The following is a 16,883-nucleotide window of genomic DNA, read 5'->3' on the forward strand; positions in this document are numbered from 1 at the left end:
CGCATTCAACCAAAATCAATTCTATGGTTGGGTGAGTGAGAGAGAGATCATTCCAGAAGTTCGGTTCCAATTATGGAGGAACGAGCACATTGAAATCAACATTAAGATCAACAATAGAGGATGGTCACTTCTTGATGCCAGGGCATTTTGGCCAGTTTCACTGACCTTTTCTTTACTGTTTTAGGGTAGTTTCATGCATTTTCTTAGGAAATAAGCAAGTTTTGGGCAGAATTTCACTTACATCTTGATTTAAGCATACATTGTGCACTTTATATGATTTCATGAGAATTTTGCATGAATTAGATGACAAATTGGATGATGCATGTCTCATGATGTGGATTAGAACTTTGATGCACTTTATTGCTTGATTTCAGGACAAAGGAAGCAAGAAAGAGCCACTTTAGCAGCCACGTTAGTCTAACTAACGTGACCACCAACGTGGAGTGGGAGCTAGCTTGCAACGTTAATGAGAAAAGTAATCGCCAATAACATCCTCGAAAGCCATCATAGCCCACGTTAAGAGTCACGTTAACTAAGTTAACGTGAACTCTAACGTGGAAGAAAGAAATAAGGCCAACGTTAGTGACACTCACCTTTGTCACTAACGTTGGACCAAGCTCATAAGTGGCCACATTAAGAGCCACGTTAACTCAGTTAACGTGGACTCTAATGTTGGAAAGCAAAAGAGAAGCCAACGTTAGTGACACTCACCTTTGTCACTAACGTTGGCCAAGCTACAGTGAGCCACGTTAGTTGCCACGTTAACTTAGTTAACGTGGAAGCTAACGTGGAGAAAGCAAACAATCGCCAACGTTAGTAACACTCACCTTTGTCACTAACGTTGGAATGAGCCATAATGAGCCACTATGAGCCACGTTAACTTCCACGTTAACTTAGTTAACGTTGAAGCTAACGTTGAGGATAGGATGATGAGCCAACGTTAGTGACACTCACCTTTGTCACTAACGTTGGAGATGGCTATCATTACCACGTTAGAAGCCACGTTAACTTAGTTAACGTGGACTCTAACGTGGGAAGTAGGGGCACCTTGGAACGTTAGTGACAAAGGTAAGTGTCACTAACGTTCTCGAAGAATTGGCAAGCCTACGTTAAGAGCCACGTTAACTAAGTTAACGTGAACTCTAACGTAGGGAGGGAGGACTCTCAACGTTATTGGAAAAGGTGAGTCCCAATAACGTGTGCGAAGAACCAAGAGGCAACGTTAGTGGTCACGTTGGTGCCACTAACGTTGAAGTTAACTTGGATCATTCCTGGGTAAGGAACGTTAGTGAAAAAGGTGATTGTCACTAACGTTCTCGAACCGACACTCTCACTTAACGTTAACGTCACTAACGTCCTGAGCTAAAGACCCTTCCTACTTCACACTTTCTCTCTGCAAGTAAAGCTAAGCCCACTGCAGAAGATAACTGCTTCAAACTCAAGATCCAAAGGCCCATATCCAAGACTTGACGAATCAACTAGAAGATCAGAAGAGTAGTATATATACGGGTAGTTTTGAATCAGGAAATAGCTTTTGGGGGATAGGAAATTGAGAACTACTCTCTGTATATTTACTTTCTCTGTACTTCTAGTTCTAGTTTTCATGATGTATTCTCCGTCTTTGTTTTCCATTTCCAGAGCTATGAACAACTAAACCCCTTTCATTGGGTTAGGGAGCTCTGTTATAATTTGATGGATCAATACTAATTTTCATTACTCTTCTTCTATCTTTTCTCTTGATTTTACTAGAAAGCTTTCAATCTTCATCCAATTGGGTATTTATCTTGGAAAATAAGCTATTCATACTTGGATCTCTTCTGAACCTTGGAAGAGGAATGAAGAGATCATGCTAGAAATGCTTTCTCATGTTGGACCAAATTGGGTTTGGTTGGGTATGGTGACTAGAATCCTACCAACACTTGATTTGGGAATGCATGTGGTATAATCAGTGACCATACTTCATCTCTTCTCATGAGCAATTGACCAAGGAATTGGCTATTGATCAAGATTTGAGAGATTGAATTACCAAGGAATTGGAATTCAATCACTTAAGATTGCCAAGGAGATCAATGAATGCATTGATTGAGGAAGAGATGAAAATGAACTTGATCCGGAGAATGCAACATCTCCTAAGCCCAATGAATCCCCATTTCTGATCTTACCCATTCTCTTTAATTTCTGCAATTTACTTTCATGAGCATCTTCCCCATTCCCATTTACAATTCTGCAATTTACTTTCTGTCATTTACTTTCAGCTCTTTACTTCCAGCATTTACATTTTCTGCTATTTACTTTCCCGCCATTTAATTTCCTGTAACTCTCAAACCAAATTCTGCTTCGCTCAACTAGAACATTCCTCTAATTAAAGTTGCTTGACCAATCAATCCCTGTGGGATTCGACCTCACTCTATTGTGAGTTTTTACTTGACGACAATTCGGTATACTTGCCGAAGGAAAATTGTTGAGAGACAAGTTTTCGTGCTATCAAGTTTATGGCGCCGTTGCCGGGGATTGATTTTGTATCAACAATGACTAAATTGGAGGATAACTAGATTGAGCATTTTTCTTTTGTTTGATTTAAATTTCTGTTTGAGTTAATTACTTTCAGTTTTAGTTATTTTCCTCCCTTCCCCCTACTCCTTTTTCTTAGTTATTTACCATTCAGTTCACTAACCCACTAACTGTTTGATATATTGCATCACTCACACTAACAGCAATTTTAACAAGAGTACTTTCTGCATCTATTTCCTTGCTTGTGCCTTGTTGGTTGTATGACAGGGAGAAGAAGCGGGGCTTCGACTTCCTTTGATTCTAAACCTGAGAGGACCTTCCTTAGATTAAGGAGGGAAGCAAGAGGAAAGAGAGTAGTTGGTGCTGAGGAAGAGGAGTAGTACTTTGAACCGGACATGGATGAAAACATGGAGAACCATCATGAAGAAGAGGCTCACAACCATGGCATAGAAGGTCCAGCACATCAAGCTGGACAAGAGAGAAGAGTTCTGGGTTCTTACATCAACCCAAACCCAGGAAACTGTGGAAGCAGCATCCAAAGGACAACCATACATGCCAACAACTTTGAACTAAAGCCACAACTTATCACCCTTGTTCAGAACAATTGTTCACTCGGAGGAGGTGTCCAAGAAGACCCCAATCAACATCTAACCACCTTCTTGAGGATATGTGATACTGTGAAGTCTAATGGTGTTCATCCTGACACCTATAGACTACTTCTGTTCCCTTTCTCACTTAAGGACAAGGCATCTAAATGGCTAGAATCCTTCCCAAAGGAGAGTTTAGCAACCTGGGAAGATATGGTGAACAAATTCTTAGCAAGATTCTATCCTCCTCAATGGATCAACAGGCTAAGAGCTGAGGTGCAAACATTCAGGCAGAAGGATGGTGAGACTCTATATGAAGCATGGGAGAGGTTTAAGGACCTGACAAGAAGGTGTCCACCAGATATGTTCAATGAATGGGTGCAACTACACATTTTCTATGAAGGCCTCTCTTATGAATCAAAGAAGGCAGTAGACCATTCTTCCGGGGGATCTCTGAACAAGAAAAAGACCATTCAAGAAGCCATAGATGTCATTGAGATAGTAGTGGAGAATGACTACTTCTATGCTTCTGAAAGAGGCAACACTAGAGGAGTAATGGAGCTAAACAATGTGGATGCACTGCTAGCCCAAAACAAGCTTATTACCAAGCATCTGGCTGACCTCACCAAGAAGATGGAGAGGAACCAAGTGGCAGCAATCACCACCTCATCAGCAACCCAAGAGGGAGAGAATGCTGAGGCAGAGGAGGATACACTTGTAATCACATATGGTCCTCTCCACTGGGACTTCAGTTTCCCGGGGAATAGCCTGAGCCTAGAGTTAAATAACAGAACTTTTTGTCCTGGTTCAAAGATTCTAGATGACAGCTTTTTGTCATGCCACCTTTTTGATTTCTCTTTGTAAAGCTTGGCATTTTCGAAAGCAGTGACTCTGAATTCCTCTAGCTCATTCAGCTGGAGCAATCTTTTTTCTCCAGCTAATTTGGCATCAAAGTTTAGGAATCTGGTTGCCCAGTAGGCTTTATGTTCCAGTTCCACGGGCAGGTGGCATGCCTTACCATACACAAGTTGGTATGGAGAGGTCCCTATAGGAGTCTTGAATGCTGTTTTATAAGCCCACAGAGCATCATCCAAGCTTCGTGCCCAATCCTTTCTATGGGTACTCATAGTCCGTTCCAGGATTCTTTTTAGTTCTCTGTTAGAAACTTCAGCTTGTCCATTTGTCTGCAGATGATATGGAGTTGCCACCTTATGCCGAATCCCATACCGGACCATGGCAGAGTAAAGCTGTTTGTTCCAGAAGTGAGTGCCCCCATCACTGATTAGTACCCTAGGGACACCAAATCTACTGAATATATGTTTCTGGAGGAACTTTAGTACTGTTTTAGTATCATTGGTGGGTGTGGCAATGGCCTCTACCCATTTTGATACATAGTCAACTGCCACCAGAATATAAGTGTTTGAGTATGATGGTGGAAAAGGCCCATAAAATCAATTCCCCATACATCAAGCAACTCAATCTCCAAGATTCCTTGTTGAGGCATGGCATAACTATGAGGCAAATTACCAGCTCTCTGGCAACTGTCACAGTTACGTACAAACTCTCGGGAATCTCTGTAGAGTGTAGGCCAGTAGAAACCACATTGGAGGACCTTGTGGCTATTCGCTCACCTCCGAAATGGCCTCCATATTGTGATCCATGGCAATGCCATAGGATCCTCTGCGCTTCTTCTCTAGGCACACACCTACGGATTATTCCGTCTGCACATCTCTTAAAGAGATAGGGTTCATCCCACAAGTAGTACTTTGCATCAGTAATTAATTTTTTCTTTTGTTGCCTGCTGTACTCCTTGGGAATGAACCTTGCAGCTTTGTAGTTTGCAATGTCTGCAAACCATGGTAATTCCTGAATGGCGAACAAATGCTCATCCGGAAAGGTTTCAGAGATCTCAATAGAGGGGGAGGTCGCCCCTTCCACTGGTTCTATTCGGGACAGATGGTCAGCCACTTGGTTTTCTGTCCCTTTTCTGTCTCTTATTTCTATATCAAACTCTTGCAGAAGTAACACCCATCTTATGAGTCTGGGTTTTGAATCCTGCTTTGTGAGTAGATATTTAAGAGCTGCATGATCTGTGTACACAATCACCTTTGATCCTACTAAGTATGATCTAAACTTGTCAATGGCATAAACCACTGCAAGCAATTCTTTTTCTGTGGTTGTGTAATTTTTCTGGGCATCATTCAGAACATGGCTAGCGTAATAAATGACATGCAGAAGCTTGTCATGCCTCTGCCCCAGTACTACACCAATGGCGTGATCACTGGCATCACACATTAATTCGAATGGCAATGTCCAGTCTGGTGCAGAGATAACTGGTGCTGTGACCAGCTTAGCTTTCAGAGTTTCAAACGCCTGTAGGCATTCTGTGTCAAACACAAATGGCGTGTCAGCAGCTAGCAGGTTGCTTAGAGGTTTTGCAATTTTTGAAAAATCCTTTATAAACTTCCTATAGAATCCTGCATGCCCCAGAAAGCTTCTGATTGCCTTAACATTGGCAGGTGGTGGTAATTTTTTAATTACCTCTATTTTAGCTTGATCCACCTCTATTCCCTTGTTTGAAATTTTATGCCCAAGGACAATTCCTTCAGTCACCATAAAGTGACATTTTTCCCAGTTTAAAACCAGGTTGGTCTCTTGGCATCTTTTCAAAACCAGTGTCAGGTGATCAAGACAGGAGCTGAATGAGTCTCCATATACTGAGAAGTCATCCATGAAGACTTCCAGAAATTTTTCCACCATATCAGAGAAAATAGAGAGCATGCATCTCTGAAAGGTTGCAGGCGCATTATACAGCCCAAAAGGCATCCTTCTGTAAGCAAATATTCCAGATGGACATGTGAATGCTGTTTTCTCTTGATCCTGGGGATCTACTGCAATTTGGTTGTAGCCTGAATAGCCATCCAAAAAGTAGTAGTAATTATGACCTGCTAGTCTTTCTAGCATCTGGTCTATGAATGGTAAAGGAAAATGATCCTTTCTGGTGGCTGTATTGAGCCTTCTGTAATCAATACACATGCGCCACCCTGTAACTGTTCTTGTAGGAACCAGTTCATTTTTTTCATTATGAATCACTGTCATGCCTCCCTTTTTAGGGACAACTTGAACAGTACTCACCCAGGGGCTATCAGAAATAGGATAAATAATCCCAGCCTCCAGTAATTTAGTGACCTCTTTCTGCACCACTTCATTCATGGATGGATTTAGCCGCCTCTGTGGTTGAACCACTGGCTTAGCATCATCCTTCAATAGGATTTTGTGCATGCATCTAGCTGGGCTTATGCCCCTAAGGTCACTTATGGACCACCCAAGAGCTGCCTTGTGTGTCCTTAGCACTTGGATTAGTGCTTCCTATTCCTGTGGATTTAAAGCAGAGCTTATGATCACTGGAAAAGTATCACCTTCTCCCAGAAATGCATATTTCAGGGATGGTGGTAATGGTTTGAGCTTGGGTTTAGGAGGTTTTTCCTCTCCCTGAGGAAATTTCAGAGGCTTTTTCAATTCCTCTGCTCTAGATCAGGTGGAACAACTTTAAAGATGTCTTCCAGCTCTGATTCGAGACTCTCAGCCATGTTGATCTCCTCCACCAGAGAGTCAATAAGATCAACTTTCATGCAGTCCCATTTCTAAGCCCAATGAATCCCCATTTCGGATCTTACCCATTCTCTTTAATTTCTGCATTTTACTTTCATGAGCATCTTCCCCATTCCCATTTACAATTATGCAATTTACTTTCCGTCATTTACTTTCATCTCTTTACTTCCAGCATTTACATTTTCTGCTATTTACTTTCCCGCCATTTAATTTCCTACAACTCTCAAACCAAATTCTGCTTCGCTTAACTAGAACATTCCTCAAATTAAAGTTGCTTGACCAATCAATCCCTGTGGGATTCGACCTCACTCTATTGTGAGTTTTTACTTGACGACAATTCGGTATACTTGCCGAAGGAAAATTGTTGAGAGACAAGTTTCCGTGCTATCAGTATTCCAAGTAGGATCTGGGATGGAATGACTGTGACGAGCTTTTAACTTGCGAGTGTTGGGCGTAGTGACAGACACAAAAGGATCAATGGATCCTATTCCAACATGAGTGAGAACCGACAGATGATTAGCCGTGCGGTAACAGTGCATTTGGACCATTTTCACTGAGAGGACGGATGGTAGCCATTGACAACGGTGATCCACCAACATACAGCTTGCCATGGAAGGAGCCTCGCGTGCATGAAGAAAAAGACAGTAGGAAAGCAGAGATTCAGAAGACAGAGCATCTCCAAAACCTCAACCTGTTCTCAATTACTGCATAACAAGTATTATTTATTTTATGTTATTTACTCTTTATAAACCCAACCATTTTTATTACTAATTTCCTGACTAAGTTACAAGATAACCATAGCTTGCTTCAAGCCGACAATCTCCGTGGGATTGACCCTTACTCACGTAAGGTATTACTTGGATGATCCAGTGCACTTGCTGGTTAGTGGTACGAGTTGTGAAAAGTGTGATTTACAATTTCGTGCACCAAGTTTTTGGCGCCGTTGTCGGGGATTGTTCGAGTTTGGACAACTGACGGTTTATTTTGTTGCTTAGATTAGGAAAAATTTTTCTTTTTGGTTTAGAGTCTTTCGTTTGAGTTTAGTTTTATATTTTAAGTTTGGTTTCAATTGCATAAGTTTATTTTTCTTTCAATTTTTTTTGAATTATTAGTGCTCAGAGTATAAAAATTTTTAAGTTTGGTGTCCTTTGTGTTTCTGTTTTCTTAAAAATTTTTCAAAGTTTTCCTGTTTGTTTTCTTTGTTTTGATCAAAAAATTCTAAATTTGGTGTCATTTCATTATTTTTCTCTTTCCTCATTTAATTCAAAATCCCTTTAAAAAATCATATCCAAAGAGTACTAATCAGTGATGGGAGCACCCATTTCTACAATAAACAGTTTTACTCTGCTATGGTTCGATATGGAATTAGCCACAAAGTAGCAACTCTGTATCATCCACAGACAAATGGGCAGGCTGAAATCTCTAACAGAGAACTAAAGAGAATCTTGGAATGGACTGTAATTGCCCGTAGAAAGGATTGGGCAAAGAGCTTGGATGATGCTCTGTGGGCATACAGAACAGCATTCAAGACTCCTATAGGAACCTTTCCATACCAGCTTGTGTATGGCAAGGCCTGTCATCTGCCTGTGGAACTGGAACATAAAGCCTACTGGGCAACCAGATTCCTAAACCTGGATGCTAAGTTAGCTGGTGAGAAAAGATTGCTCCAGCTAAATGAGCTAGAGGATTTCAGACTCAATGCTTTTGAAAATGCAAAAATTTATAAGGAAAAAGCAAAAAAGTGGCATGACAAGAATTTGTCATCCAGAGTCTTTGAGCCAGGACAAAAAGTTCTGTTGTTCAACTCTAGTCTCAGATTATTCCCCGGGAAATTAAAATCCTGGTGGAGGGGACCATATGTGATTACAGGAGTGTCACCATATGGATATGTTGAGCTTCAAGATATTGATTCTGACAAAAAGTTCATTGTTAATGGACAGAGAATCAAACATTATCTTGAAAGTAATTTTGAGCAAGAATGCTCAAAACTGAGGCTTGAATGAAGCTCAGTAAAGGTCCAGCTAAAGACAATAAAGAAGCGCTTGCTGGGAGGCAACCCAGCCATTAGCAAGTTATTTGTTTTAATTAATACTTGTAGAAGTTTGATATACATTTTTCTTCAAAGGTTAATCACCAAAACTGAAGGAATTGATAGAGTTACAGAAGGATTCAGTGCAAAAAGCAGAGAAAAGGAGCTTGCTGACAAGAAAATGCCAGTAAAGGGCATTTTGGGCGTTAAATGCCAGAATGGGTACCATTCTGGGTGTTTAACGCCAGAATTGCAGCATCCTGGGCATTCAGCAAAACGCCCAGTGATAAAGGGGTTTCTGGTGTTTAACGCCAGCCAGTTTACCTGGCTGGGCGTTAAACGCCCATAATGGCCAACAATTGGGCGTTAAACGCCAGAATGGATAGACGTTTAACGCCAGAAAGGCAGGGGGAGGAGATTTTGTTTCCAACTTCAAATTTTTTCAAATTTTCATGTTTTGATTCATACTTTTCTACATAAACATGTTTCAAACTTTCATCATTCACCATCAATTTTCAAAAATTCAAACATTTTCTAAATCTCTTTTCAATTTTCTTCCAAATCCTTCCCAAATCTTCTTCAAAAACTCAATTATCTTCTCAATTTCTTTCCAAATCTTTTTCAACTCATCATATCATCTCTTAATTCTTAGATGCATAACCAAATTTTCAGATTTAACATCTTTATATCTTTTTGAATTACAAATCTCATCTTTTTCATATCATTATTTTATTTTCTTCCATCAATCATATCTCTATGTCATATCTCTTTCAAATTTTTTGAATCCCTCCCCTCCTCCTATAAATATACATTCGGCCATCCCCTCCTCTTCACCATTTGAATTTGCCTCTTCTCCTCTCTCTCCCCTTTTCTTTCTTTTGCTTGAGGGCAAGCAAACCTCTAAGTTTCGTGTTTTTTTTCGTGATCACTGAGCTAAGACTCATCAAGATCATGGCACCTAAGGGAAAACAAACCAAATCAAGAGGCAATAAAGAGAATACTCCAAAGAGTCTTTGGAATCAAGAGAGGTTCCTAACCAAAGAACATGCAGACCATTACCACAAAATAATGGGTCTGAGGTCAGTGATCCCAGAAGTTAAATTCAATCTGAAAGAAGATGAATATTCGGAGATCCAAGAGCAAATTTGAAACAGAGGATGGGAAATTCTAGCTAATCCTGAAACAAAGGTTGGAAGAAACATGGTTTAGAAATTCTACTCGAATCTGTGGCTAACAGATAAGCAGAGAATAACTGGAACCGCCTTTCATACCTACCGAACCATGGTCAGAGGGAGGCTTATTTACTTCCATCTGGACAAAATAAGAGAGGTCTTCAAATTGCCTCAACTACAAGATGACCCAGAATCCTTTAATAGGAGAATGGTGAGAGTAGATAAGGGGTTGGATCAAGTTCTAGAGGACATATGCCTCCTTGGAACTAAGTGGATAACCAATTCAAAAGGTGTCCCAAACCAACTCAAGCGGGGAGATCTCAAACCAGTTGCAAGAGGCTGGTTGGACTTCATTGGGCATTCTATATTACCCACTAGCAACTGCTCTAAGGTCACTGTCAAAAGAGCAGTGATGATTCATTTTATTATGCTTGGAAAAGAAGTGGAGATTCATCATCTGATTTCTTGTGAAATTTACACAATTGCAAACAAGAACTCCACTGAAGCCAAACTGGCCTACCCAAGCTTAATTTCTCTGCTATGTAAAGATGCTGGGGTAAGGATGGGAGTAGATGAATTCATCCCAATCGAACACCCAATCAGCAAGAAGTCAATGGAAGGACAAGTTCAAGACAACTCCATAAAAAAGAGGGCGCAGGAGTTCCTCCCAGAAATTCCTGAAATTGACTACTGGACCCGCCTAGAAGCATCTGCTACCAAGCTGCAAGAAGCTATGGAACAACTTAAGGAAGAACAGCAGAATCAAAACTGCATGCTCTACAAACTGCTGAAGGAACAGGAGAAGCAGGGGCGTGAGCTAAAGGAGCTGAAGCGCTAGAAGCTCTCCCTTGAAGGACCAAGCACCCCACAGATTAAGGGAGCATCCACTTCTCAAAATCAAGGTTGTTGAGTCCTAACTCTGTGATAACCTTTATTATTAATAGTCTATTTTAAGAGTCATTTATTTTTCTAGTTTTTTATTTTCTGCCTTCTATTATTATTGGTTTGCTACTATATTTATTTTTGAGTCTTATTGTCATTCCATGATTAATAAAATTTAAAGTTTATGTCTTAAAGCTATGAATGTCCCATGAATCCATCACCTTCTTAAATAAAAAGTGTTTTTAATTGAAAAAAATGAAAAAGAAGTACATGAATTTCAAATTTTAAAACAGTTTAATTATTTTGATGTGGTGGCAATACTCTTGTTTTCTGAATGAATGCTTGAACAGTGCATATGTTTGAATTTGATGTTTATGAATGTTAAAATTATTGGCTCTTGAAAGAATGATGGAAAAGGAGAAATGTTATTGATAATCTGAAAAATCATAAAATTCATTCTTGAAGCAAGAAAAAACAGTGAATAAAAAAAAGAGAGGATGATATGCGAAAAAAAAAAGCCAACATCCCTTTAAACCAAAAGGCAAGGGTAATAAAAAGGATTCAAGGCTTTGAGCATCAGTGGATAGGAGGGCCCACAAGAATAAAATCCTGGTCTAAGCGGCTAAACCCAGTTGTCCCTAACCATGTGCTTGTGGCGTGAAGGTGTCAAGTGAAGACTTGAGACTGAGCGGTTAAAGTCGTGGTCCAAAAGCAAAAAGAGTGTGCTTAAGAGCTCTGAACACCTCTAATTGGGGACTCTAGCAAAGCTGAGTCACAATCTAAAAATGTTCACCTAGTTATGTGTCTGTGGCATTTATGTATCCGATGGTAATACTGGAAAACTAAATGCTTTGGGTCACGGCCAAGACTCATAAAGAAGTTGTGTTCAAGAATCAACATACTTAACTAGGAGAATCAATAACACTATCTGGATTCTAAGTTCCTATAGAAGCCAATCATTCTGAACTTCAAAGGATAAAGGGGGATGCCAAAACTGTTCAGAAGCAAAAAGCTAAAAGTCCCGCTCATCTAATTAATACTGATCTTCATAGATGTTTTTGGAATTCATTGTATATTCTATTCTTTTTATCCTATATGATTTTCAGTTTCTTGGGGACAAGCAACAATTTATGTTTGGTGTTGTGATGAGCGGATAATTTATACGCTTTTTGGCATTGTTTTTAGTATGTTTTTAGTATATTTTTATTAGTTTTATTATATTTTTATTAGTTTTTATTTAAAATTCACTTTTATGGACTTTACTATGAGTTTGTGTGTTTTTCTGTGATTTCAGGTATTTTCTGGCTGAAATTGAGGGACCTGAGCAAAAATCTGATTCAGAGGCTGAAAAAGGACTGCAGATGCTGTTGGATTCTGACCTCCCTGCACTCAAAGTGGATTTTCTGGAGCTACAAAAACCCAATTGATGTGCTCTCAATTGCGTTGGAAAGTAGACGTCCTGGGCTTTCCAGCAATATATAATAATCCATACTTTTCCAGAGATTTGATGGCCCAAATAGGCGTTCCAAGTCAGCTCAAGAATTCTGGCATTTAACGCCAGAACTGGCATAAAAACTGGAGTTAAACGCCCAAACTGGCACAAAAGCTGGCGTTTAACTCCAAGAAAAGTCTCTACACATGAAAGCTTCAATGCTCAGCCCAAGAACACACCAAGTGGGCCCCGAAAGTAGATTTTTACACTAACCACCCTAGCTTACTCATTTTCTGTAACCCTAGGTCACTAGTTTACTATAAAAACTACTTTTAGTGATTCATTTTGTACCTCATGACACTTTACACGTTTTATATTGTATTCTCTATGGCATGAGTCTCTAAACCCCATTGTTGGGGGTGAGGAGCTCTGCTGTTCTTCATGAATTAATGCAATTACTACTGTTTTCCATTCTATCACGCTTGCTTTTATTCTAAGATATTCATTCACACTTCAACCTGATGAATGTGATGATCCGTGACATTCATCATCATTCTCACCTATGAACGCGTGCCTGACAACCACCTCCGTTCTACCTTAGATTGAATGCATATCTCTTAGCCTCATGATTCAGATCAGAGTCTTCGTGGTATAAGCTAGAATTATTAGTGGCCATTCCTGAGATCCGGAACGTCTAAACCTTGTCTGTGGTATTCTGAGTAGGATCTGAGAAGGGATGACTGTGACGAGCTTCAAACTCGCGAGTGTTGGGCGTAGTGACAGACGCAAAAGGATCAATGGATCTTATTCCGACATGATCGAGAACCGACAGATGATTAGTCGTGCGGTGACAGCGCATTTGGAACATTTTCACTGAGAGGACGGGAAGTAGCCATTGACAACGGTGATGCCCAACATAAAGCTTGCCATGGAAAGAGCATTGCGTGTTTGAAGAAGAAGATAGTAGGAAAGCAGAGATTCAGAAGACAAAGCATCTCCAAAGCCTCAACCTGTTCTTCATTACTGCATAACAAGTATTTATTTCATGTTCTTTTACTTTTTACAATTAAATCTGAGAATTATTGATATCCTGACTAAGAGTTACAAGATAACCATAGCTTTCTTCAAGCCGACAATCTCCGTGGGATCGATCCTTACTCACCTAAGGTATTACTTGGACGACCCAGTGCACTTGCTGGTTAGTTGTGCGGAATTGCAAAAGTGTGATTGGGATTTCGTGCACCAGTTTTAAACTGGAAAAAATGTCATTTTATGGTGACTGAAGGAATTGTCCTTGGGCATAAAATTTCGAACAAAGGAATAGAGGTGGATTAAGCTAAGGTAGAGGTAATTGAAAATTTACCACCACCCACCAATGTTAAGGCAATCGGAAGCTTTCTGGGACAGGCAAGATTCTACAAGAGGTTTATAAAGGATTTTTCAAAAATTGCAAAACCTCTGAGTAATCTGCTAGCTGCTTATATACCATTTGTCTTTGACACAGAGTGTTTGCAGACCTTTGAGACTCTGAAGGCTAAGCTGGTCACAGCACCTATCATTTCTGCACCAGACTGGACATTACCATTCAAATTAATGTGTGATGCCAGTGACCACGCTATTGGTGCAGTATTGGGATAAAGGCATAACAAGCTTCTGCACGTCATTTACTATGCCAGCCGTGTTCTAAATGACGCACAGAAGAACTACACAACCACAGAAAAAGAGCTGCTTGCAGTGGTTTATGCCATTGACAAGTTTAGATCCTATTTAGTAGGAACCAAAGTGATTGTGTACACTGACCATGCTGCTCTTAAATATCTACTCACAAAGCAGGATTCAAAACCCAGGCTCATACGATGGTTGTTGCTTCTGCAAGAGTTTGATATAGAAATAAGAGACAGAAAAGGGACAGAGAACCAGGTAGCTGATCACCTGTCCCGTATAGAACCAGTAACAGGGGCATCCCTCTCTCCTACTGAGATCTCTAAAACCTTTCCGGATGAGCAACTCTTTGCCATTCAGGAAGTACCATGGTTTGCAGACATTGCAAACTATAAAGCTGTGAGATTCATACCCAAGGAGTATAGTAGATAGCAAATAAAAAAATTAATTTCTGATGCAAAGTACTACTTGTGGGATGAACTATATCTTTTAAGAGATGTGCAGACGAAATGATCCGCAGATGCGTGCCTAGAGAAGAGGCACAGAAGATCCTATGGAACTGACATGGATCACAATATGGAGGATATTTTGGAGGTGAGCGAACAGTCACTAAGATCTTCCAATGTGGCTTCTACTGGCCTACCCTCTATAGAGAATCCCGAGAGTTTGTACGTAACTGTGACAGTTGCCACAGAGCTAGCAATCTGCCTCATGGTTACGCCATGCCTCAGCAAGGGATCTTAGAGTTTGAATTATTTGATGTATGGGGTATTGACTTCATGGGGCCTTTCCCTCCATCAGACTCAAACACTTACATTCTAGTGGCAGTAGACTATATATCAAAATGGGTAGAGGCAATTGCCACACCCACTAATGATACTAAGATAGTGCAGAAGTTCCTCCAGAAGCACATCTTCAGTAGATTTGGTGTCCCTAGAATACTAATCAGTGATGGAGGGACTCATTTCTACAATAAACAGCTTGATTCTGCTCTGATCCGATATAGAATTAACCACAAAGTGGCAACTACATATCATCCACAGATAAATGGGCAGGCTGAAGTCTCAAATAGAGAACTAAAACGAATCCTGGAATGGACTGTAAGTACCCGTAGAAAGGATTGGGCAAGGAGTCTGGATGACGCTCTATGGGCATACAGAACTGCATTCAAAACTCCTATAGGGACCTCTCCATACCAGCTTGTGTATGGAAAAGCTTGTCACCTGCCAGTGGAACTGGAACACAAGGCCTACTGGGCAACCAGATTCCTAAACCTTGATGCCAAGTTAGCTGGGGAGAAAAGATTGCTCCAGTTGAATGAGCTAGAGCAATTCAGACTCAATGCTTTTGAAAATACAAAAATTTACAAGGAGAAAGCAAAAAGGTGGCATGACAAGAAACTGTCATCCAGAGTCTTTGAGCCAGGACAGAAGGTTCTTCTCTTTAACTCTAGGCTCAGATTATTCCCTGAGAAATTAAAATCCCGGTGGAGGGGACCATATGTGATTACAAGTGTGTCACCATATAGATATGTAGAGCTTCAGGATATTGACTCTGACAAAATGTTCATTGTTAAGCAAGAATGATGAGCAAGAACACCCAAGGCATTATCATGAAAGCAATGTTGAGAAAGAATGCTCAAAACTGAGACTAGATTAAAGCTCAGTAAAGTCCAGCTAAAGACAATAAAGAAGCGCTTGCTGGGAGGCAACCCAGCCATTAGCAAGGTTTATTTGTTATCTAAATAATAATTATAGGAGTTTGATATAAATTATCTTCAAGGTTAATTATCAATTGCAGGAGTTCACAGAGTTATAGAAGGATTCAGAGCTTAAAGCAGAGAAAAGGAGCTCACTGGCACGAAAATGCCAGTAAGGGGTATTTTGGGTGTTAAACGCCAGAATGGGTACCATTCTGGGCATTTAATGCCAGAATTGCAGCATCTTGGGCATTAAAAAAAATGCCCAGTGACAAAGGATTTCTGGCGTTTAACACCATCCAGGGTACCTGGCTGGGCGTTAAACGCCCACAATGGCCAACATATGGAAGTTAAATGCTAGAATGGATACCATTCTAGGCGTTTGACGCCAGAAAAGGCAGGGGGAGGAGATTTTGTTTCCATTTCAAATTTTTTCAAACTTTCATGTTTTAATTCATAATTTTCTGCATAAAAATGTTACAAATTTTTATCACTCACACTTAATTTTCAAAAATGTAATAATCTTCTAAATCCCTTTTCAATTTTCTTTCAAATCCTTTTCAAATCTTTTTCAAAAACTCATTTATCTTTTTAAATCCTTTCCAAATCTTTTCCAACTCATAATATCTTCTCTTAATTCTTAGATGCATCAACAAATTTTTAGATTTAACTTTTTTATATCTTTTTCATATCTCTTGAATTTTAAAATCTCATCTTTTTCATATCATGATTCATTTTTTTTTACCAATCATATCTTTCTATCATATCCTTTTCAAAATTTTTGAAACCCCACCCCACCACTTTTAAATACACATTCGGCCATCCCCTCTCCTCCACAACTCGAATTTGACTCTCCTCCTATTCTTCTCCTATCCTTTCTTTTGCTTCAGGACAAGCAAACCTCGAAGTTTGGTGTGTTTTTCCGTGATCACCAAGCTAAGACTCATTAAGATCATGGCCCCTAAGGAAAAATAAACCACTTCAAGAGGCAAGAAAGAGAATACTCCAAAGCCACTTTGGAATCAAGAGAGATTCTTACCCAAAGAACATGCAGACTATTACCACAAAATAATGGGTCCGAGGTCAGTGATCCCTGAAGTTAAATTCAATCTGAAAGAAGACGAATATCCGGAGATCCAAGAGTAGATTCGAAATAGAGGCTGGGAAATTCTAGCTAATCCTGAGACAAAAGTGGGAAGAAACATGGTTCTGGAATTCTACTCAAATCTGTGGTTGACAGATAAGCAGAGAATGACTGGAACTGCCTTCCATACCTTTCGAACTATGGTCAGAGGGG

The 16,883-nt window shown here is 40.0% G+C and overlaps 1 non-coding gene across 1 annotated transcript; it reads right to left on the bottom strand.

The window, feature by feature from the left end:
* Positions 1 to 3,359: 3,359 nt before the first annotated feature.
* On the bottom strand, positions 3,360 to 3,466 carry LOC148555805 (small nucleolar RNA R71). The gene has a single exon (XR_015887841.1). It is a non-coding gene; the product is annotated as a small nucleolar RNA R71 (small nucleolar RNA).
* Positions 3,467 to 16,883: the final 13,417 nt, after the last annotated feature.

The sequence above is a fragment of the Arachis ipaensis genome, chromosome B6, assembly GCF_059453495.1.
Source record: "Arachis ipaensis isolate K30076 ecotype BB chromosome B6, ASM5945349v1, whole genome shotgun sequence".
Taxonomy (NCBI): Eukaryota; Viridiplantae; Streptophyta; class Magnoliopsida; order Fabales; family Fabaceae; genus Arachis; species Arachis ipaensis.